At 40.6% G+C, this 24,928-nt stretch overlaps 1 long non-coding RNA gene across 1 annotated transcript; it reads left to right on the forward strand.

Moving 5' to 3' along the window:
• The first annotated feature begins 23,501 nt into the window (after positions 1 to 23,501).
• On the forward strand, positions 23,502 to 24,532 carry LOC148978297 (uncharacterized). Its single transcript, XR_016169392.1, has 2 exons — positions 23,502 to 23,841; positions 24,364 to 24,532. It is a non-coding gene; the product is annotated as an uncharacterized LOC148978297 (long non-coding RNA).
• Positions 24,533 to 24,928: the final 396 nt, after the last annotated feature.

Genomic DNA, 24,928 nt, shown 5'->3' on the forward strand with positions numbered 1-24,928 from the left:
TTAGGTGTTTTCTTTTCATTGCACAGAGGTTATTTGTTGTGTGCTTATGCTTAACGAGGACCAAGTTAGATATGTCATGCAAATGCACTGAAACACATCTTAGGGGTTTTCTTTTCACTGCACAGAGGTTAGTTATTGCGTGTATATGCATAACGAGGAACAAGTTAGATATGTCATGCAATGCACTGAAACACCTCTTAGGTGTTTTCTTTTCATTGCACAGAGGTTAGTTATTGCGTGTATATGCATAACGAGGAACAAGTTATATCTATCATGCAATGCACTGGAACACATCCTAGGTGTTTTCTTTACATTGCACAAAGGTTTGTTATTGCGTGCATATGCATAACGAGGAACAAGTTAGATATGTCGTGCAGTGCGATGAAACACATCTTAGGTTTTTTCTTTTCATTGCACAGAGGTCATTTATTGTGTGCATATGCATAAAGAGGAACAAGCTAGATATGTCATGCAATGCAATGAAACACATCTTAGGTGTTTTCTTTTCACTGCACAGAGGTCAGTTATTGCGTGCATATGCATAACGAGGAACAAGTTAGATATGTCGTGCAATGCAATTAAACACATCTTAGGTGTTTTCTTTTCATTGCACAGAGGTTATTTATTGCGTGCAACGAGGAACAAGTTAGATATGTCATGCAATACACTGAAACACATCTTAGGTGTTTTCTTTTCACTGCACAGAGGTTGGTTATTGCGTGCATATGCATAACGAGGAACAAGTTAGATATGTCGTGCAATGCACTGAAACACATCTTAGGTGTTTTCTTTTCATTGCACAGAGGTCATTTATTGCGTGCATATGCATAACGAGGAACAAGCTAGATATGTCATGCAATGCACTGAAACACATCTTAGGTGTTTTCTTTTCTTTGCACAGAAGTTAGTTATTGCGTGCATATGCATAACGAGGAACAAGTTAGATATGTCGTGCAATGCAATTGAAACACATCTTAGGTTTTTTCTTTTCATTGCACAGAGGTTAGTTATTGCGTGGATAGTTATAACGAGGAACAAGTTAGATATGTCATGCAATGCAATGAAACACATCTTAGGTGTTTTCTTTTCATTGCACAGAGGTTAGTTATTGCCTGCTTATGCATAACGAGGAACAAGTTAGATATGTCTTGCAATGCAATGAAACACATCTTAGGTGTTTACTTTTCATTGCACAGAGTTTAGTTATTGGGTGCATAGTTATAACGAGGAACAAGTTAGATATGTCATGCAATGCACTGAAACACATCTTAGGTGTTTTCTTTTCATTGCACAGAGGTTAGTTATTGCGTGGATAGTTATAACGAGGAACAAGTAAGATATGTCATGCAATGCAATGAAATACATCTTAGTTGTTTTCTTTTCATTGCACAGAGGTTAGTTATTGCGTGCTTATGCATAACGAGGAACAAGTTAGATATGTCGTGCAATGCAATGAAACACATCTTAGTTGTTTTCTTTTCATTGCACAGAGGTTAGTTATTGCGTGCTTATGCATAACGAGGAACAAGTTAGATATGTCGTGCAATGCAATGAAACACATCTTAGGTGTTTTCTTTTCATTGCACAGTGTTTAGTTATTGCGTGCATTATAACGAGGAACAAGTTAGATATGTCATGCAATGCACTGAAACACATCTTAGGTGTTTCATTGCATTGCACAGAGGATAGTTATTGCGTGTAATATGCATAACGAGGAACAAGTTAGATATGTCATGCAATGCACTGAAACACAACTTAGGTGTTTTCTTTTCATTGCACAAAGGTTTGTTATTGCGTGGATAGTTATAACGAGGAACAAGTTAGATGTGTCGTTCAATGCACTGAAACACATCTTAGGTGTTTTCTTTTCATTGCACAAAGGTTAGTTATTGCATGGATAGTTATAACGAGGAACAAGTTAGATGTGTCGTGTAGATGTCTACAGACTCGTTATAACTATCCACGCAATAACTAACCTATTTGCAATGAAAAGAAAACACCTAAGATGTGTTTCAGTGCATTGCATGACATATATAACTTGTTCCTCGTTTTGCATATGCACGCAATAACTAACCTCTGTGCAGTGAAAAGAAAACGGTCAGGGGATCTCTGGATAATCCGTAGTTCGTTTGTAATTATGAAACGAAAATACCGTTTTTTGCTTTTTGTTTCAAATAGAAAAACCAAATAACCGTTTTTGGTGTCAGAATCAAAAAACGAAAAACCAATTAAAAACTGACTAATAACTGAACTAATATAACCTTTTTAGTACAACTAAAGTAGCACTGTGTATGAAAAACACTTTAGTTAACTAAAATAAAATATAATAAAATAATAGCTCTGGTTGTTAGGGAGAATTAAACATTTGTAAGAGCATTGGTGAATAGGGCCTACAGCTATGTATGCTATGAGCAGGGCTCTGCATTGCAACTCTTTCAATAGCATATATGGCCTAACATGTTTTACAAGCATAGTGGGTGAGTGAAGACTCAAATACTGTAAATGTTATAAGGTTATATTATACTTTGATACATTTATATAGTTCCTCTTCCAGGTTGTGGTTATTAGCCTCTGCAGTGGACAGATGTAGATTTAGCCAGAGCCAGGATGTCATTGTACAAATACAGCCTCCTCCTGAGAGCAACACATTCCCTTTGTAGTGTTTTACATCTACTGAAGTTAAAGATAATAAATAATGCTCTCCAATCTTTTTTTTACATAAAGTGTGGTGTTGGTTGTGTGTGGAAGTGAAAGAGTTGCAATGCAGAGCCATGCTTCACTGTACCGTTGTACAATATGATGTACATTTGTAATTAATGTCATAAGCTGACATCATCCAATTCCACAAAAGCAGTGCCACAAAATCCACAAAGATGTGGCTTAACATAATCTGAAAGTGACAACAATTAAGGCCCTTTTATGGTGCCAGAGGAAGGAGTGGTGTTCTGCTTTGTCCTGTCCAGCATTTATTTGAAGAGAGAGTGATGGTAGGTGAAGGGGCCAGTCCTGCTACTATCATCAGTCCTTAAACCCTGCACACAGTGCACAGGCTCACATCCTCCAGGACAGGTATTGGGGAAACTCTGGGAGGCCCTGACACGAGTACCAGGGAGAAAAACTAAATGCCAAAAAACTAAAAGTAAAAAACTAAACACTTTTATTTTACTTTACACAAGTACCAAAAGTACAGAGCACTGCCTTTACCTGGTGGTTCATCAAACAGAATTAAACCCCCCAAAAGCGCTAAAAGATCTGAAAGTCCCAGTTCATTTTTGACCGAGTAATGCTGGGTTTCACACACAAGTAGGTCTACATAACTAATGAGAACTACAAGCTGCATTAACCCTTGTGCATCCTTATGGACATTTTTGTCCTTTTCAGTTTTTTTTATCACTTTACCTGTGTTAATGCTAATTTGGCACAGGTGTGTATTTTCATGGAATTTTACTATTTCACCGCCATTTTCTTAAAAAAAATAATAATGATTTTGCATTAGGTACACAAAATACTCCCTATCTGCGCCCTTTGGACAAAAATGTTCCCATTGAAACCGCAATTTTTAATCCCAGGGTCATTTAACTATAAAATGATGCAATCTTTGTTAAGAGGCTTTTATTCTGTTGGCAAGGCTCCAAAAGTTTAATTTTTACTATTTTTTTTTATCAGATGGTGCCAGTTGTCCAGGTTTGGCCTATAAAACAAATATTGCTTTATTCCTGTTTTCTGCTTATTAACGATAATTGTGTGGGTGGATGTCAGAGTGTGGTTTGTTTGTATGTGTGTAATACATTTTTTTGTGTGTGTATATGTGTTTGTGTGCTTGTAATATTTGAGAGAGAAAAACTCATTTGCAAATCTAAAATCCAATCACTGTGTGCACCAGTGGAGTTTTGCTGGCACCCAGTGGGGGAAATCTGTTACTGCACCCAAACAAACTCTTACTGAAAGCTCATTTTTTTTGAGATAGGCCTATCCAACTCAAATTTGGAACACAACCTATTCAGATTCATGGCTTTGATTTTCTTGCAGTTTTTGAGTTCAACCTGATTTATAAAATATATATTTTATAAATCATGTTTTTTTTTATAAATAATTTTCATAAACTTATACCTATATAACTTTTTTTTTTGGATTTACTACTTATTATTTTAATTTAGCTTTAGTTTACTTCAGCAAAAATCTGCCATGGGTCTTCTTTAAAATGATACCAACTTAAGTCTGTGCTCCAAGCTTCACATTTCTATGACAGTTTTTTGACACGGACATTTTTGTCCTCTATATAATTGATGCACAAGGGTTAAAAATATTTAATCTACTTAACTAACATAATAATATTACACTGGAGAAAAATGCAAAGGAAAAATAAAGAGAGTTTTTAGCAGCTATGCTATTAAAGCGATAGAAAGGGGAGCTGGAAGGCAGGTGAAGTTCAGTTTTTTGTTTAAAAAAAATATGATTTATGAAATATATATTTTATAAATTGTGTTTTTGCACAGTGACATCCTGGCTCTGGCTAAATCTACATCTGTCCACTGCAGAGGCTAATAACCACAACCTGGAGGAGGAACTATAAATGTATAAAAGTATAATATAACATTTACAGTAGGTTTTAGTCTTCACTCACCCACTATGCTTGTAAAACATTTTAGGCCATATATGCTAGTGAAAGAGTTGCAATCCAGAGCCCTGCTCATAGCATACATAGCTGTAGGCCCTATTCACCAATGGTTTTACAAATGTTTAATTCTCCCTATAACAGCCAGAGTTATTATTTTATTTGTTTGAATTTTTATTTCAGTTAACTAAAGTCTTACTCACACCCAGTGCTACTTTAGTTGTACTAAAAAATGTTATATTAGTTCAGTTTTAGTCTACCATCACCTCGCTAACTGTAGTTACTTTTATTTTGAAAGTGTTTCCGGTTACATTCGCTTCCAAATAAGGAATGGACCACGTGACTTCCGTTTTTGGTTTATAAACGAAAAACGAATTGACAGAAGTTCAAAGACTCACTTCATTCTTTGTTCAAAAATGAATAACGATAAAATGATCGCCAAAAAACGAAAATCGGGCAGTTTTTAATTTGTTGATCAGTTTGATCAGTTTGAAACGCGACTCAGTGGTTTACAGTGGCGTTTCCTTTTGTATGCATAACAGGTGACAATTCAAATGTTTAAAACGCAACCCATATAACATGGATGCTGATCTTAGATAGCTACTGATCTACTGATAAAGTCATCAATTTTGAATTATTCTTAAATCAAACAAAAGGGGCTCATGTAAACGCAGTGAGCTACATCTCACGCCATGGAGCACAGAAGGATCATATGCCCATTCAAACAGCACCGGTCATGCCCATGGTCCTGGTGATATTTCCCCATATAATTGATATTATATCTCCCCAAACCTTATTAAATAGGTAGGCTTATAGCTACATCATCATATATGTCAAGTTCTTAATATTAATCGATAAACTACTCAGTTATTATAATAATAAGGCACTGTTATCAGTAAAATAAAATGAACAAAAGTCAAGTCATTAAAAGTCAAAATCGTAATACAGAATGCATGGCGTGGGATGCGAGGCTCACTCGATTACATGCCCCATTGTTTAATTTAAGAATAATTCAAAATTGGTGCCTTGTGATTAATCAGTGTCTAAGAGCAGCATCTCGCACACAAAACGCGACTCAATGCGCGGTTTACATTCGAGTTTCCTTACGCAGTTATGCATACGAAATGAGGAAACGAATGTAAACCGCGTTTTGACTCGCGTTTTGTGCGCGAGTCTCATCGAAAATAAATGCAAGCCAAACGCAAGCTATCAGCCCTATCCACCGCATTTACATTGTTATAAATAGTGGATACTTTCACGCGCTTTCATGTATCTGCTATCAGACCCGTTGAAGTGCAGTTTCTGTTCATGTGTGTTAACCCTATTTAGCCTACCCTAGGCTACAGTTAGGGTGATACACATGACTTAAAATGTGATATTGCCTGGACAGCTCTTGCGTTTCGTTTGGTCACACACCACAAGGTGTCACTGTGGCCTCAAAGCTTCAGCACTGCCATTCTGAGGTCGATTGTCTGCGTTAAAACACGCCGCCCTCATTAGAATACGGAGGAAGAAATGTTGGAATAAATAAATGTGGAAATAATTAAATGTGGAAATAAATAAATGTGAAAATAAATAAATGTGAAAATAAATAAATGTAGACATAAAAACATAAATACATAAATGAATGTGGAAATAAATAGAAGTGGAAATAAATAAATGAATAAATGTAGAAATAAATAAATAAATAAATGTGTGAAAAAATACAATTATACATAAATATGGAAATAAAAATATAAATACTCATTTATTTGTACTTTTTTACATTTCTTTGTATATTTAATTATGTATTTATTTTTGTATTTTTGCTTTTTTACATTTCTTCGTATATTTATTTATGTATATATTTATTTTTAATTAAGTCAGCTTTGGCATTCCATATTTCATCGCATTGTATGCATATGCACGCAATAACCAACCTCTCTGCAATGAAAAGAAAACATCTAAAATGTGTTTCATCACATTGCATGACATAACGAGAAACATAATTGCATAACGAGAAACAAGTTATATCTATCATGCAATGCAATGAAACACATCTTAGGTTTTTTCTTGTCAATGCACAGAGGTTAGTTATTGCGTGCATATGCATAACGGGGAACAAGTTAGATATGTCATGCAATGCGGTGAAACACATCTTAGGTGTTTTCATTTCATTGCACAGAGGTTAGTTATTGCGTGCATATGCTTAACGAGGAACAAGTTAGATATGTCATGCAATGCGATGAAACACATCTTAGGTGTTTTCTTTTCATTGGACAAAGGTTAGTTATTGTGCAATGCAATCCTAAAGCACAATCATTGCAAATCTCTTCGTTGCACAAAGGAACAAGTTAGTGTATGCATTGTAAAGCGATCGCTCTTGTGATGTTTTCTCGTCAAAACACAAATTAATTAGTTGTAGAATGGAAATGCATGGAAAAGCACGCGTGTTTTATCCTTTCTTTTCATTGCAAAGAAGAATACGTTAGAAAATGTAAGCATTGCAATGAAACAACACACGTTATCCAGTCAAAGCACTAAGGAAGGGTTTAGTTCTTGAATGCAATAAAGTGTATATTACATAGCCTATATGTTATTTTTGATGCACAACGTTCTTCATGCACAACGTTCTTAATGGCAACGATTTCTCTTCATCACAGAAATGCAACAACTAATGCAATTATTTCCCTTGTTACAAAACACATGCATTACACATCACTTTTTTTGCACAAACGAACGAGTAAGTTATTGCATTGCACGACCGCTCAAGTGATGTTTTTTCGTCAGTGCACAAAATAATTAGTAGTAGAATCCATGCGAAAGAGTTAAAGGGTCCTCAAAGGTTATAAGAAATATTAACTTATTGACTTTTGATGATTTATAAGCTATAGATAGGTTCCTTTTTGTCCTAGTGAACATATTTCTGACTCACGGGTACTTGATTCTAAGCCATAGAGAAGTCTATATCTGACCTATTGAATTAATTTCTGGTCTATGTTTCCTCAAATGTTTTTAAATAATATCAACTGATAGACTCAATCTGATGTTATATAGGTTCCTTTTTGACCTACTGAACATATTTGTAGCCCATGGGTAATTAATTGATCCTTCTCATGATGTTATTTAAGCCAGACAGATATTTGACCTACTGAGCATGAACTTTCTGAATCTTGAACTTTCCATACATACTCATAGACTCCAATAGATGCTTCCTAAGCGATGGAAAAGACCTCAAATTTCTTCAAAAAGTTTAAAACAATATAAACTTATAGACTCCTTCTGATGTTATATTACATAGGTCAATTTTTGACCTCCAGGAACATTTTTATGGCCCACGGGTCATGATCTCTGGGTTAATATACCGAAAGATTTACTTCTCATGATGTCATTTCAGCCAGACAAATATTTCACCTACTGAACATGTTTCTGGCCCAAAAGTACTTGATCTTGAACTTTCCACACATACTCATAGACTCCAATAGATGCTTCCTAAGCCATAGAGAAGTCCATATCTGACCTATTGAACTTATTTCTTTTCAAAGGTTCCTTGCTAGGGTGTTCTGGGAGGTTGCTACGGTGTTGTGGGTGTGTTGCTAGGTGTTTTTTTAGGGTATTCTGGGTGGTTGCCATGGTGTTGCTATGCGTTTGCTAGGGTATTCTGGGTGGTTGTGAAGGTGTTCTGGGTGGTTGCTAGGGTGTTGCTGGCGGTTGCTGGGGTGTTCTGGGTGGTTGCTAGGGTGTTGCCAGATGGTTGCTGGGGTGTTCTGGTTTGTTTCTAGGGTGTTCTGGGTGGTTGCTAGGGTCTTATGATTGGTTGGAGATTTACTTCTCATGATGTCATTTCAGCCAGAAAAATATTTTACCTACTGAATATGTTTCTGGCCCAAAAGTACTTGATGTTGAACTTTCCATACATACTCAGAGACTATGTAATATAAAATTCTGATGTTATATTACATAGGTCAATTTTTGACCTCCATGAACACTTTTATGGCCCACGGATACTTGATCTGTGGGTTAATATACCGAGAGATTTACATCTCATGATGTCATTTCAGCCAGACAAATATGACCTACTGAACATATTTCTGGCCCAAAAGTACTTTGACCTTGTACTTTCCATTCATACTCATAAACTCCAACATATGCTTCCTAAGCCATTGAGAGGTCCATATCTGACATATTGAACTCATTTGTGGTCAAAGGTTCCTCAAAAAGTTTAAAACAATATAAACTTTTAGACTCCTTCTGATGTTATATTAGATATCCATAGGTCAATTATGACCTCCAGGAACACATATATGGCACGTTTCCAGAATAAAATATGAAGTGGAGCTTGAAGCGGCAAATCTCACCACCCGGTTGCTAGGGTGTTCTGGGAGGTTGCTACGGTGTTTTGGGTGTGTTGCTAGGTGTTTTTTTAGGGTATTCTGGGTGGTTGCTATGGTGTTGCTATGCGTTTGGTAGGGTATTCTGGGTGGTTGCGAAGGTGTTCTGGGTGGTTGCTAGGGTGTTGCTAGGCGGTTGCTGGGGTGTTCTGGTTTGTTTCTAGGGTGTTCTGGGTGGTTGCTAGGGTGTTCTGGTTGGTTGGAGATTTACTTCTCATGATGTAATTTCAGCCAGAAAAATATTTTACCTACTGAACATGTTTCTGGCCCAAAAGTACTTGACCTTGAACTTTCCATACATACTCATACATACATACTCATTCGGATGTTATATTACATACATTACCAGTATTCTGGGTGGTTGCTAAGGTGCTAATGTTGCTAGGTTGTTGCTAGGCTGTTGCCAGGTTGTTCTGGGTGGTTGCTAGGGTGTTGCTAGGGTGTTTTAGGTCGTTACAAGGTCGTTAGGTCTGGGTTGTTGCTATGGTGTTACCAGTTGGTTGGTAGTGTTCACATATGGTTACTATAGAGTTTCTATAATGTTTTTTGCATGATTTAGCTCTTAACTAATCGATTCTTTTATTACATAATTGTTTGAAACCCTTTTACCATAACAATATAAACTTATAGACTCCTTCTGATGTTGTATTAGCTATACACAAGTCAATTTTTGACCTATGTAACACATTTATGGCACATTTCCAGAAGATAATGTTTAGTGGGATTTGCCATAGAACTGGCCCACGAGTACTAGATCTTAAACTTTCTAAACATGCTCATTGACTCCTTTTGATGTTACTGAAGCCATACTGAGTCCACCCTAGCCTAATGAACACATTAGCCATATGGATTGTTTATATCTGACCCATTGAACTCATTTCTGGTCAAAGGGTACTTGATCATTAGGTTACTATTCATTGAAATTTACTACTTATGATGTTTTATGAGCAGAAAGATATTTGACCGACTGAACATATATCTGTCCTACGAGTACCTGATATTGAACTTTCTATACATACTAAATAGACTACTTCTTATGCTTCCTAGGCCTAGAGGTTCCTCTTTGATCCACAAACATAGTCCTGGCCGACGAGTACTAGGTCTCGAACATTCTATAATTTCTCATAGACTCCTTTTGATGCTTCTTAAGACATATAGAATGTCCATATCTTAAGTATTTAACTCATTTCTGGTCAAAGGGTCCTCAAAAGTTTTTAAACAAGAAAAACTTTTAGACTCCTTCTGATATTACATGAGCTATAGATAGGTTCCTTTTTGACCTACTGAATATAGTTCTGGCCCACGAGTACTTGATCTTGAACATTCTAAACATACTCATTAACTCCTTTTGATGTTACTGAAGCCATACAAGAGTCCTTATTTTAGCTACTGAACATATTTCTGGCTAAAGTGTTCTTTGAATATCTTTGTTCAAAGAACATATTTCTTTGTTCTCTGAAAATCAGGATACTATACAGAATGACCTCCTTATCATGTTATTTTAGCCAGACAGATATTTGACCTACAGACTATATTTCTTGCCCATGTGTACTTGTTCTTGAACTTTCTACATACTCATAGACTCCTTATAATGTTTCCTAGGCCATATAGAATTGTTCACATCTGACCTATTGAAATTATTTCTGAAAAACGTATCGACTCCTTTTGATGACATATAAATCAATTGCCAAAAACATTATAAAAACTCTATAGTAATTTGGACACTACCAACCACCTAGAAACCACACAGACTACCATAGTATCTACCTAAAACACCATAGTAACCACCCAGAACACCCTAGCAACACTCTAGCAACCGCCTAGCAACCACCCAGAACACCTTAGAAACACCTTAGCAACCAACCATACCACCCTAGCAACCACCTAGCAACACCCTAGCAACCACCCAGAACACCCTAGCAACCACCTAGCAACACCCTAGTAACCACCCAGAACACCCTAGCAACACCTTAGCAACCACCCAGAATACCCTAACAACCACCTAGCAACCACCCAGAACACTGTAGCAACCACATGGAACACCCTAGCAACCAGGTGGTGAGGATTTGCCACTGCAAGCAGCACTTCACATTTTCTTCTCGAAATGTGCCATAAATGTGTTACATAGGTCAAAAATTGACTATGTATAGCTAATAGAACATCAGAAGGAGTCTAAAAGTTTGTATCGTTTTAAACTTTTTGAGGAACCTTTGACCAGAAATTAGTTCAAAAGGTCAGATATGGACTTTTCCATGGCTTAGGAAAAGCCATGGACTCTATGAGTATGTATGGAAAGTTCAAGATCAAGTACTTTTGGGCCAGAAACATGTTCAGTAGGTCAAATATTTTTCTGGCTGAAATGACATCATGAGAAGTAAATCTCCAAACAACTAGAACACCATAGCAACCACCAAGCAACAGCCTAGCAACCACCAGAACACCCTAGAAACAAACCAGAACACCCCATCAACCATCTGGCAACACCCTAGCAACCACCCAGAACACCCCAGAAACCGCCTAGCAACACCCTAGCAACCACCCAAAACACCTTCTCAACCACCCAGAATACCCTAGCCACCGCATAGCAACACCATAGCAACCACCCAGAATACCCTAAAAAAAACATCTAGCAACACACCCAGAACACCGTAGCAACCTCCCAGAACACCCTAGCAACCGGGTGGTGAGATTTGCCGCTTCAAGCTCCACTTCACATTTTCTTCTGGAAGTGTTCCTGGAGGTCAAAATTGACCTATGTATATCTAATATAACATCAGAAGGAGTCTAAAAGTTTATATCGTTTTAAACTTTTTGAGGAACCTTTGACCAGAAATTAGTTCAAAAGGTCAGATATGGACTTTTCCATGGCTTAGGAAGCATCTGTTGGACTCTATGAGTATGTATGGAGAGTTCAAGATCCTGTACTTTTGGGCCAGAAACATGTTCAGTAGGTAAAATATTTTTAGGGCTGAAATGACATTACGAGAAGTAAATCTCCAACCAACCAGAACACCCTAGCAACCACCAAGCAACAGCCTAGCAACCACCAGAACACCCTAGAAATAAACCAGAACACCCCAGCAACCATCTGGCAACATCCTAGCAACCACCCAGAACACCCCAGCAACCGCCTAGCAACACCCTAACAACCACCCAGAACACCTTCGCAACCACCCAGAATACCCTAGCAACCGCATAGCAACACCATAGCAACCACCCAGAATACCCTAAAAAATCTAACCTCCCAGAATTCGCAACCACCCAGAATACCCTAGCAACCGCATAGCAACACCATAGCAACCACAAAGAATACCCTAAATAAAACACCTAGCAACACACCCAGAACACCGTAGCAACCGGGTGGTGAGATTTGCCGCTTCAAGCTCAAGCAGTAGGTAAAATATTTTTCTGGCTGAAATGACATTATGAGAAGTAAATCTCCAACCAACCAGAACACCCTAGCAACCACCAAGCAACAGCCTAGCAACCACCAGAACACCCTAGAAATAAACCAGAACAACCCAGCAACCATCTGGCAACACCCTAGCAACCACCCAGAACACCCCAGCAACCGCCTAGCAGCACTCTAGCAACCACCCAGAACACCTTCGCAACCACCCAGAATACCCTAGCAACCGCATAGCAACACCATAGCAACCACCAAGAATACCCTACAAAAACACCTAGCAACAAACCCAGAACACCATAGCAACCGGGTGGTGAGATTTGCCGCTTCAAGCTCCACTTCACATTTTCTTCTGGAAATGTGCCATAAATGTGTTCCTGGAGGTCAAAATATACATATGTATATCTAATATAACATCAGAAGGAGTGTAAAAGTTTATACTGTTACATACTTTTTGAGGAACCTTTGACCAGAACTGAGTTTATTATGTCAGATATGGACTTCTCTATGGCTTAGGAAGCATCTGTTGGAGTCTATGAGTATGAATGGAAAGTACAAGGTCAAGTACTTTTGGGCCAGAAATATGTTCAGTAGGTCAAATATCTTTCTGGCTGAAATGACATCATGAGAAGTAAAGCTCTCGGTATATTAAACCACAGATCAAAGACCCGTGGGCCATAAAAGTGTTCCTGGAGGTCAAAAATTGACCTGTGTAATATAACATCAAAAGGAGTCTATAAGTTTATATCGTTTTAAACTTTTTGAGGAACTTTTGACCAGAAAATAGTTCAAAAGGTCAGATATGGACTTTTCCATGGCTTAGGAAGCATCTATTGGAGTCTATAAGTATGTATATGGAAAGTTCAAGATCAAAAGTACTTTTGGGCCAGAAATATGTTCAGTAGGTCAAATATCTGTCTGGCTTAAATAACATCATGAGAAGGATCAATTCCAGTTACTCCAGTTACCCATAGGATAGAAATATGTTCAGTAGGTCAAAAAGGAACCTATGTTTTTTAACATCAGATTAAGTCTATCAGTTGATATTATTTAAAAACTTTTGAGGAAACATAGACCAGAAATTAGTTCAATAGGTCAGATATGGACTTCTCTATGGCTTAGAATCAAGTACCCTTGAGCCAGAAATATTTTCACTAGGACAAAAAGGAACCTATCTATAGCTTATAAATCATCAAAAGTCAATAAGTTAATATTTATTAAAACCTTTGAGGACACTTTGACTCTCTCGCATGGATTCTACTACTAATTCTTTTGTGCACTGACGAAAAAACATAACTTGAGCGGTCGTGCAATGCAATAACTTACTCGTTCCTTTGTGCAACAAAGAGATGTGTAATGCATGTGTTTTGTAACAAGGGAAATAATTGCATTCGCTGTTGCATTTCTGTGATGAAGAGAAATCGTTGCCATTAGCTGTTTCCTTACAACGCATGCAATAACTAACTCATATTCGGTTGTTCAAAGAAAACTAATCTAACGTCTAACGTTGTGCAATAAAGAATATGCACGCAATAACAAACATGTGTCTCTGTGCAATGTAAAGAAAACACCTAATATGTTTCATTGGATTGCATAACAATCTAACTTGTTCTTCGTTGCAATGAAAAGTTATAACGTGATGTTTTCTCGTCTGTGCACAAACAATCTAGTTTGTAAAATAGAAATGCATGCGAAAGCACATGCATACATTTTCTTTTCATTGGAAAGAGGCAGCGCCGGCCCGAGCCTTTTGGGGGCCCTAAGCAGAATTTGATTTGGGGGCCCCTCCCACGACGCGGAGTCACCTGTGTTTGACGATTATTGACATAAATGTCACGCAAAAATGATACATTATAAATGAATACACTGAGGTTATGTATTAATAAAAAAATAGATGTCTACTTAAATAAAAAAGTTTGAAAACAGTCTTAAAACTGTCTCAAAACATATACAATAAATTATTTGCTAAAATTATAACAAAACTGAGAAATTAGAAACGTAAGAGCAATGATACTTTGGCCTATCCTCCTGGGACCCAGGAATAGACTTTTGTCCACTGTAGTGGACATTATATTTTAGTGTATTTCTCTGACACCATGCATGTCACATTTTTTTTTTCTGGATGTCCTGTAAAGAGCACATTCAGGGCAATACAGAGATACCAAATGTTTGGAGGTTTCACCATGAAAACAACTTCTCCTTGGTCTTTAAAAATGTCTAACATTAATTTAGTGATCAAATGTAGCACTCTTATTGAAATATGGTAATATATTGTAATTATAATTTAAATCTAACTACTTTTCAAATTGTATTTCATCAACCAACATCTCATGAAAATGTTATGGGGTTTCAAATGAAAAAAATGACTTTCTGTTACAGGGCATTGATTTCATTCATGTCCACTGTAGAGAACATCAGGACATAAATCATGTTTATCAGGCATTCTGGGAGACATAACAAGTGAATATGTAAATAAATTATACGTCAATATTCTTATGATATATTAGATATTATTATTAAAATGTTGCTTATTATTACGCCAATGCTTACACTTCTTTCCTCATTAAATGTTGCTCCAAGAACACATTAATGTGCAAATTAGATACAGTGTATAGATACTTTGCATTGAATGGGAATATTAATTTATGCCAATTTTACCCATATATTGCATAAAGTAAATTGGTGTATCAATTAATTCCATTATATCTTTCATAACATAGTTGATAATCATCTTTATACAAATTTTAGTTCAAAAAAATCCTGAAACCCCAAAATGTATTGGTGATTGGAAAAAAAATCCCATTGTTTTTGCCTACACATTGTATGTCATTTAATTTTAACAACTGAGTCCTGGTGTCCACTACAGAGGACAAAGTATTACATATGAATAAAATATAATTTTTCAAAAAGGTTTTTTTTTTTTTTACCATTTGTTTATTATGCTCTAAACAATGTGATGACATGAAAAAAAACTAAATTAAAAAAAAAAAAACTTTCTGGGTCTCAGCTATTGTTGAAAACTAAAAATATTACTAGCCTATTTCTCAACTGTCTCAATACAGAGTAACTATCCTCAAAATCTTTATTTTTGTTATTATTATTATTGTAACAGACTTTGTTATATAGTACATGACATAATCAACACAGTCTGTTACTATAATACCGGTTATGATGTTCTGGCGCTCGTTGTATGTGTGTATGCAATGTATTTTTCCCCTCGGGGCTTGCCGTAGATGGGTCGTGCGCACTTGCTAGGCTACTGGAGTGTCGCGGGTGTTTGGAGATCTGATGTGTGGTATAATAAAGTGGAGAAGAGTTCAAACTGCTATGTTTATTATTTATTCAAACTGCTACCCTTACACCTTGAAGGATAAGTTCTCCTGCGGGCTATTTTCTCCAACTTAAACCGATACCGTGACTAGGCGCAGTTGCGCACGAATTGTCTATGCACGCGCGAGGTGTCTAGAAGATTATGCGTATGACTTAAACGCTGGCAGACAGAGCAGCAGTTGTAACTTGTAGGCAGGTATATTGACCATTAAATCAGAATTTTGTTGTCTTGAACTATTCATTCAGTCATATTCATTCATTCATTGATTTATGTCACTTGTTTAAGTCATCTAAAAAAATAAAAATAAAAAATAACCTCGATTAGGGGGCCCCCTGGTGGCCAGGGGGCCCCAAGCAGCCGCTTAGTTCGCTTATGCCTCGGGCCGGCCCTGCAAAGAGGAACAAGTTCGATATTTTATGCATTACAATAAAACAACACCCGTTGCTTTGTGCAATGAAGAGATGTGGATTGTTCATGAAGAACGCTGTGCATCAAAAATAACATATATGTAATATGCACTTTATTTCATTCAAGAGCTAAACCCTTCCTTAGTGCTTTGACTGGATAACGTGTGTTGTTTCATTGCAATATTTACATTTTCTAACTTATTCTTCTTTGCAATGAAAAGAAAAGATAAAACACGCGTGCTTTTCCATGCATTTCCATTCTACAACTAATGAATTTGTGTTTTGATGAGAAAACATCACAAGAGCGATCGCTTTACAATGCATATACTAACTTGTTCCTTTGTCTAACGAAGAAATTTGCAATGCTTGTGCTTTAGGATTGCATTGCATATGCACGCAATAACTAACCTCTGTGGAATGAAAAGAAAACATCTAAGATGTGTTTCATTGAATTGCATGACCTATCTAACTTGTTCCTCGTTATACATATGCACGCAATAACTAACCTCTGTGCACCGAAAAGAAAACATCTAACATGTGTTTCATTGCGTTGCATGAAGTATCTAACTTGTTCCTCGTTATGCATATGCACGCAATAACTAACCTGTGTGCAATGAAAAAGAAACACCAAGATGTGTTTCAGTGCATTGCATGACATATCTAACTTGTTCCTCGTTATGAATATGCACGCAATAACCAACCTCTCTGCAATGAAAAGAAAACATCTAAAATGTGTTTCATCACATTGCATGACATAACGAGAAACATAATTGCATAACGAGAAACAAGTTATATATCTTGCAATGCAATGAAACACATCTTAGGTTTTTTCTTGTCAATGCACAGAGGTTAGTTATTGCGTGCATATGCATAACGGGGAACAAGTTAGATATGTCATGCAATGCGGTGAAACACATCTTAGGTGTTCCCATTCAGGGAACTTCGAGCTGCGTGTAAACGCCGGGGGAACGCCTCTGCGTGACGAGTCATGAAGCACGTATGAAATCTGTCCAATGGCGAGACGGAACGTCATAGCCGGGGTGACGTATCGACCAGGAAACTATAAAGCATCCCCGAAACACAAGCGCAACAGCTTCTGAGTCTTCACAAGCGCTCTATGTATGAATTTGTCTGTCTGAAAATATTGTATTATATATATATATATATAAGTGAAAATGGCGAGCAAACAACAGCATTTCAGAAAGTGTGTTCATCCCTGCCCTCGCTTCATCACGGGTGGGGATACACACGATCTGTGTGTTGCTTGTTTGGGAGTGCAGCATGCTCAGTCGGCTCTCGAGGGGGCTGGCTGTGAGCATTGCGAGTGTCTGCCCATGAAGACACTCCGCTCCCGCCGGGCACTCTTCGAGGAGAGTGGTTCGGTGCGCGCTCCCCGCGGCTCGGGTCCCGCTGCTGCCGAGGCACAGCGAAGGCTTGCGTCGTGGGGATCGCAGATGGATCTATCAGCGGGGATGGAGACGGGCTCCGCCCTTTCTCTGCCCTTACCTGGTAGATCCAGTGCCTCAGATCTCGCTGCGGGGGTCCGCGTTGCGGTTTCTCCTGCCCGGGCTGAGGCGCCATCGCTTCAATTATCCAGTTCTGAGGAGCTGGATGTTGAAAGTGTGGATGCAGAGTCGATGGACTCAGTGGAGATCGGGGACTCGCCATCCCAGTCTCCCGTGAATGTAGAGCTGATGGAGGTTTTGACTCGGGCTGTAGAAAAATTAAGCATTGAATGGCCAGTTGAGAAACAAGAGTCGAGGGTGAAGAGTAAAATGGATGAGAGATTTTTAGCGTCACACTCACTACCTCCGCGCCGGTGTTTGCCCTTCTTTCCCGATCTACACACCGAGGTGTGTAGATCGTGGAACAAACCAGTGTCAGCTAGAATTTTGACACACCAGACCACGACTTATTCCAATATTGCTGGGTCTAGGAGGCAGGGTTATGGGGCGATGCCGAGGATGGAGGAAGTTTTGGCGAGCCATCTTTCTCCTGAGACGGCATCGTCTTTTAAAACACCGGCGTTGCCCACCAAGCCACTCAGAAATACTTCGGTTTTGGTGGGCAAAGCTTATTCAGCGGCGGGACAGGCAGCATCTTGCTTGCATACGATGGCCATTCTCCAGGCGTATCAAGCAGATCTGCTGAAGGATATGAGCGAGGGGGAGGTCGTCAGCACTGACGTGATTAAAGAGCTGCGTCAGGCGGCAGATATTTCTCTCCGTGCCACCAAGGAGACGGCCAGATCAGTCGGCCGGTCTATGGCAGCCCTGGTGGCCACGGAGAGGCATTTGTGGCTAAATTTGTCTAATATGAAGGAGAGAGATAAAGCTTTACTCCTGGATGCGCCGCTGTCGACCGAAGGTCTTTTTGGTGGTTCTGTGAACGCAGTAATTGAAAGATTCCAAGAAGGAAGAAAGCAGGCAGCGGCGCTCCAGAAATGTCTCCCCCTCCGTACTCATCCTTCTGGGGCTGCTGGGCGAGAGCAGCCCCGCCCATCGGGTTCCACGCATAGGGCGCAGCAGAAGAAGAGCGTCGCGTCTCGGGCTCCTCCCCAGCAAAACTGGGCCGAGACGCGGCGTTCTCAGGCGAGGTCTTCCCGGGACAGAACCGATCTGAGGACGGTTATTGTCGCCAGGAAGGCCTCGTCGAAGAAGCCCTGACGCCACTGGTGTCAGGCTACTGAGGGTGGTCCCCACCGTGAGACGGAGGTGTTCGCCGCTGAATCCGGCGCCCGCTCTCTCTCGGTGCCCTCAGGGGTCCGTTCTGCCAACCCTGCCTGTAATGGGGGGCGCAGACGGTCCCAGCGAGCGATTTCCCGAGGGACGCTCGTTTGCTTCGAGGAGCGATACAGAACGGTCGTTAAACCCTGCCTGTGCGCGGTCACAGGGCGCTGTTTCTGTTATAAAAACTACTCCAGAGGCCAGTCTCGAGAGACTGGTACCCTTAGTAGAATTTCTGGTAGAATGGGGAAGTCTTCCAAATATATCTCGTTGGGTCCTGCAGACTATCGAACGTGGGTACGCGATCCAGTTCAGGTCGCGTCCACCTCGTTTTCGGGGGGTTTTGCCCACAGTGGTGACCCCCGAGCAGGCTCTGGTTATGGAACAAGAGGTGAAAGCTCTGTTTCTGAAGGGGGCGATAGAACGAGTTCTTCCTCCCAACAGAGAGCTGGGGTATTACAGCCGATACTTCATTGTTCCAAAGAAGGATGGGGGGCTGCGTCCGATTTTAGACCTGCGCCTCTTAAATCGGTCAGTAGGGAAGATCAAGTTCAAAATGCTAACTCTCAAGCAGATCGTGTCACAGATCAGGTCCGAGGACTGGTTTGTCACGATAGACCTAAAAGACGCGTACTTCCATATCTCCATCCTTCCGCAACATCGGAAGTTCCTGAGGTTCGCTTTTGGGGGCGAAGCGTACCAATATCGGGTCCTTCCATTCGGCCTAGCGTTATCTCCTCGAACCTTCACGAAATGCATGGACGCGGCCTTGGCTCCGCTGCGTCTCCAGGGCATTCGCATTTTAAATTACATCGACGATTGGTTGATTCTGGCTCAATCGGAGCATCAGGCGATTCGGCATCGAGATGCCGTCCTCGCCCACATCAGAAGGTTGGGGTTGAGACTCAACGCCAAGAAGAGTGTGCTTTCGCCAGTTCAGCGGACCACTTTTCTAGGCGTGGTATGGGATTCGACGACGATGCAGGCACGTCTGTCGCCGGCTCGTATAGCCTCGATTATCTCAACTGTCAAGCAAGTGAAGCTAGGCCAGTCACTCACTGTAAAGGAATTCCACAGAATTCTGGGTCTGATGGCAGCAGCATCCAACGTGTTACCGTGCGGCCTGCTGTACATGAGACCACTACAGTGGTGGCTCAGGACCAAGGGGTTCTCCCCGAGGGGAAACCCGCTCCGCAAGATCAAGGTCACGCGACGTGGTCTCCGTGCCCTGGCTATGTGGAAAGAACCTTGGTTCCTGTCCCTGGGACCTGCGCTGGGAGCCCCGTGTCGCCGGGTAACGGTGACGACGGATGCCTCTCTCACGGGTTGGGGAGCGATCATGAGTGGTCGCTCGGCCCGCAGGCTGTGGCAAGACCATCATCTCCGATGGCATATAAATTGTCTAGAGATGATGGCGGTGTTTCAGGCTCTGAAACACTTTCTCCCAGACCTCAGAGATCATCATGTTCTTGTCCGGTCAGACAACATGTCTGTGGTCTCTTACATAAACCACCAGGGGGGTCTGCGCTCACGTCCATTGTACAAGCTGGCGCGCCAGATCCTGTTGTGGTCCCAGGGGAAACTTCGGTCGCTGAGAGCGATTTATATCCCAGGATACTTAAATCGGGGAGCGGACATCCTGTCGAGGCAGGGGCCGAGGCCCGGGGAGTGGAGACTTCACCCCGAGGTGGTGGAGCTCCTTTGGAGGCACTTCGGTCGGGCCGAAGTGGACCTCTTTGCATCCAGGGAGAATTCACACTGCCCGCTGTGGTTTTCCCTGAGTCCTCCAGCTCCATTGGGGCTGGATGCGTTGGTACAGGAGTGGCCGAGGGCACCCCTGTACGCATTTCCCCCGGTTGCTCTGCTCCCAGGGGTTCTGGAAAGGATTCGCCAGGAGGGGGTCAGTGTACTTCTGGTGGCCCCCCACTGGCCAACCAGGGTATGGTTTGCGGACCTGATTTCCCTTCTCGAGGGTCCTCCTCTGGAGATTCCGGTCAGGAGGGACCTTCTGTCTCAAGCAGACGGGGGGATACTCCACCCCCGTCCGGAACTGTGGAGGTTGTGGGCTTGGCCTCTGAGGGGGCCCAGCTCATAGATTCAGGTCTCTCGACTGAGGTCGTGGAGACCATCCTCCAGTCCAGAGCCCCATCCACGAGGAAGTTGTATGCCTTGAGGTGGAAACTGTTCACCTCTTGGTGTGGAGAGCGACAGTTGGATCCAGTTAACTGCCCGTTGTCGGCAGTGCTGGAATTCCTTCAGGAACGCTTCTCCACAGGGTTATCGTACTCCACACTAAAGGTGTACGTGGCGGCCCTATCCGCTTACCATGTTCCTTTGAGTGGAGCTTCTCTTGGGAGACATACCCTGGTAACCCGTTTCCTTCGTGGTATCCTGAGGCTGAGGCCGGTAGTGCGTACGAGGGTACTGACCTGGGATCTAGCGGTTGTGTTGGAGGGGCTCTGTTTAGCCCCTTTCGAGCCCATTGATGAGGTGCCTGAGAAGTTTGTTACTCTCAAAACCATCTTTCTCCTAGCCATCTCTTCCCTAAAGAGGATTGGAGATATTCAGGCGCTGTCGGTTTCCCCCTCGTGCTTGGAATTTGCTCCCGGTATGGCGAAGGCTTTCATCCTCCCTAGACCGGGGTATGTTCCGAAGGTTCCAACTACGGTTGTCAAACCTATAGTGCTACAGGCCTTCTGTCCTCCTCCGTTTCGGACACCAGACCAGGAGAAACTAAATCTGCTCTGCCCGGTAAGGGCCTTAGACGCGTATGTCCACAGAGCTGCCCTGTGGAGGAAATCAGATCAATTATTTGTCTGCTTTGGGCCTCCTAATAGAGGTTCTGCGGCGTCTAAGCAGAGAATGAGTAAGTGGGTGGTCGAGGCCATTTCACTTGCTTATGAGTCCTCCGGTCAGCCTTCTCCCTTGGCTGTCCGGGCTCATTCAACCTGGAGTATGGCTGCCTCTAAGGCATTATTATCAGGAGTTCCCTTGTGTGACATCTGTGAGGCAGCAGGATGGTCTTCACCACACACATTTGTGAAGTTTTACCATCTGGACTTCAGCTCCACCCCAGGGGCGCAGATGCTTTCGTCAGAATGTGCTCTCTGATATTCATACAACGGACACCTGCTCGCATGGCGGCGTTGGTATTAGCGTTCCCACGGCGTTTACACGCAGCTCGAAGTTCCCTGAATGGGAACGTCTCTGGTTACGTATGTAACCTTAGTTCCCTGAAGGGAACGAGACGCTGCGTGTCCATGCCATACTCCCAGCATGCCCGTGAGCGCTTGCTTCAGTCTTATCAGAAGCTGTTGCGCTTGTGTTTCGGGGATGCTTTATAGTTTCCTGGTCGATACGTCACCCCGCCTATGACGTTCCGTCTCGCCATTGGACAGATTTCATACGTGCTTCATGACTCGTCACGCAGAGGCGTTCCCCCGGCGTTTACACGCAGCGTCTCGTTCCCTTCAGGGAACAAAGGTTACATACGTAACCAGAGACGTTTTCATTTCATTGCACAGAGGTTAGTAATTGCGTGCATATGCTTAACGAGGAACAAGTTAGATATGTCATGCAATGCGATGAAACACATCTTAGGTGTTTTCTTTTCATTGCACAGAGGTTAGTTATTGCGTGCATATGCATAACGAGGAACAAGTTAGATATGTCATGCAATGCACTGAAACACATCTTAGGTGTTTCCTTTTCATTGCACAGAGGTTAGTTATTGCGTGCATATGCATAACGAGGAACAAGTTAGATTAGGTCATGCAATGCAATGAAACACTTAGATGTTTTCTTTTCATTGCACAGAGGTTAGTTATTGCGTGCATATGCATAACGAGGAACAAGTTAGATATGTCATGCAATGCAATGAAACACATCTTAGGTGTTTTCTTTTCATTGGACAAAGGTTAGTTATTGTGCAATGCAATCCTAAAGCACAATCATTGCAAATCTCTTCGTTGCACAAAGGAACAAGTTAGTGTATGCATTGTAAAGCGATCGCTCTTGTGATGTTTTCTCGTCAAAACACAAATTAATTAGTTGTAGAATGGAAATGCATGGAAAAGCACGCGTTTTATCCTTTCTTTTCATTGCAAAGAAGAATACGTTAGAAAATGTAAGCATTGCAATGAAACAACACACGTTATCCAGTCAAAGCACTAAGGAAGGGTTTAGTTCTTGAATGCAATAAAGTGCATATTACATAGCCTATATGTTATTTTTGATGCACAACGTTCTTCATGCACAACGTTCTTAATGGCAACGATTTCTCTTCATCACAGAAATGCAACAACTAATGCAATTATTTCCCTTGTTACAAAACACATGCATTACACATCACTTTTTTTGCACAAACGAACGAGTAAGTTATTGCATTGCACGACCGCTCAAGTGATGTTTTTTCGTCAGTGCACAAAATAATTAGTAGTAGAATCCATGCGAAAGAGTTAAAGGGTCCTCAAAGGTTTTAAGAAATATTAACTTATTGACTTTTGATGATTTATAAGCTATAGATAGGTTCCTTTTTGTCCTAGTGAACATATTTCTGGCTCACGGGTACTTGATTCTAAGCCATAGAGAAGTCTGTGGCTGCGTTCCAAACCGCATACTTCCCTACTATTTAGTATGGAAAAAAGAGTAGGCGAGCAAAAAAGTATGAATGAATCCAAAAGAGTAGGCGAGAATTACCTGGGTGACGTAGTAATTGTCGCGAGATTCGGACTTAAGTGCGTTCCAATATGCCTACTTTCCTACTATATAGTAGGCGAAAACAGTACGTGAAGGAAGCAGTACGTTTGAAACATCAGTTTTCATAAAAAGAGTAGGCGAGAAGTTCCCGGATGGCTTACTGCTTCCGCCCAGATTTTTGAGTGCTTTTCCACGGCTACTCATGATACTCATCTATCCCAGGAGGCCACGCGAGAGGATACGTCAATATCAACATCGCGGAGATAAGCGACGCGGGGGGTTTCAAATGTGAGTAAATACGGTTCCTTGTGTTTAAATCGTATGTGTTAAACTACTATAGAGTAAACGTTTTAACTGTTGAACGTCTAAAGGAGTTAGACAGTATAGTATAGTTGTGATTTTGCTGTAAACACATGTTTTATTATGTATTGATAACAGGGGAGCGTAAAGTTACGTTTCCAACGTGTATTTACATAACCATACATCTTAAATACGCTTATTTAAAATGTCTATTTACATCAGGAAGGAAAATATTGTATAAGTATTGCAGGTGAGCACATCCCAACATGAAAAATACATGTGTGTGCTGCTATTAGGATAATTCACTGTTGTCAACACTGCTTACATTAGACAAATTATGTGCTGTGAATAAAAACATCTATAAAGTAACTAAACATGATATATATTTAATTTGTCCCTTATTGGTGTTGATATATTGAGGAACATTTAAGTTGGATTAAAAGTGAGTTAACACATCAACCTCAACATGTAAATGCAGTGCTGAGCTCGTAATGTGAATCTTGTCTACAGGGACAGGAGAACACGCGTGTGTTTATCCGGTGGAGAGAGGCTCATGATGCTGAATGCTGTCATCAATGAATGGGAACCGCTGTGTTGAGTCGGCAGTAGGGTTTGGGGTTCAGTGCCTGTAAATACATGCTTGTAGTTTGAATAAAGCTGTTTCATGTGTTGACTTGTATGCATTTGTTTATTGTGATGGTTACTTTTATTTGTTCTTTTACTCATTTATTCATGTTTCTTATTGTTGTCAGTATATAAAATGTAATTAATTTATGCATTAATTCATCGATTGACTGACAATTGAGATGTTTCACTGCATTTAGCAATATAAATGAATTCATGCATTACTGTCATATTACAAAACAAATTACATTTTGCTTGTTTTATTAAATTATATTTTTAGAATATAAAAAGTTATATAAGTATTGGTCAGCATTTAATTTTATTATTTTGTTTAAGTTTTGGGGTGGGCTAACAATGAAATTCATTCTGAGGTAATATTAATTTTTAAGCAGTGATACTTAAATTTTTTGAGTATAAAATCAACAGTTTTCTCCAAAAGAGATCTTCAAGC

This window comes from Pimephales promelas, chromosome 7, assembly GCF_988280905.1.
Source record: "Pimephales promelas chromosome 7, fPimPro1.hap1.1, whole genome shotgun sequence".
Taxonomy (NCBI): Eukaryota; Metazoa; Chordata; class Actinopteri; order Cypriniformes; family Leuciscidae; genus Pimephales; species Pimephales promelas.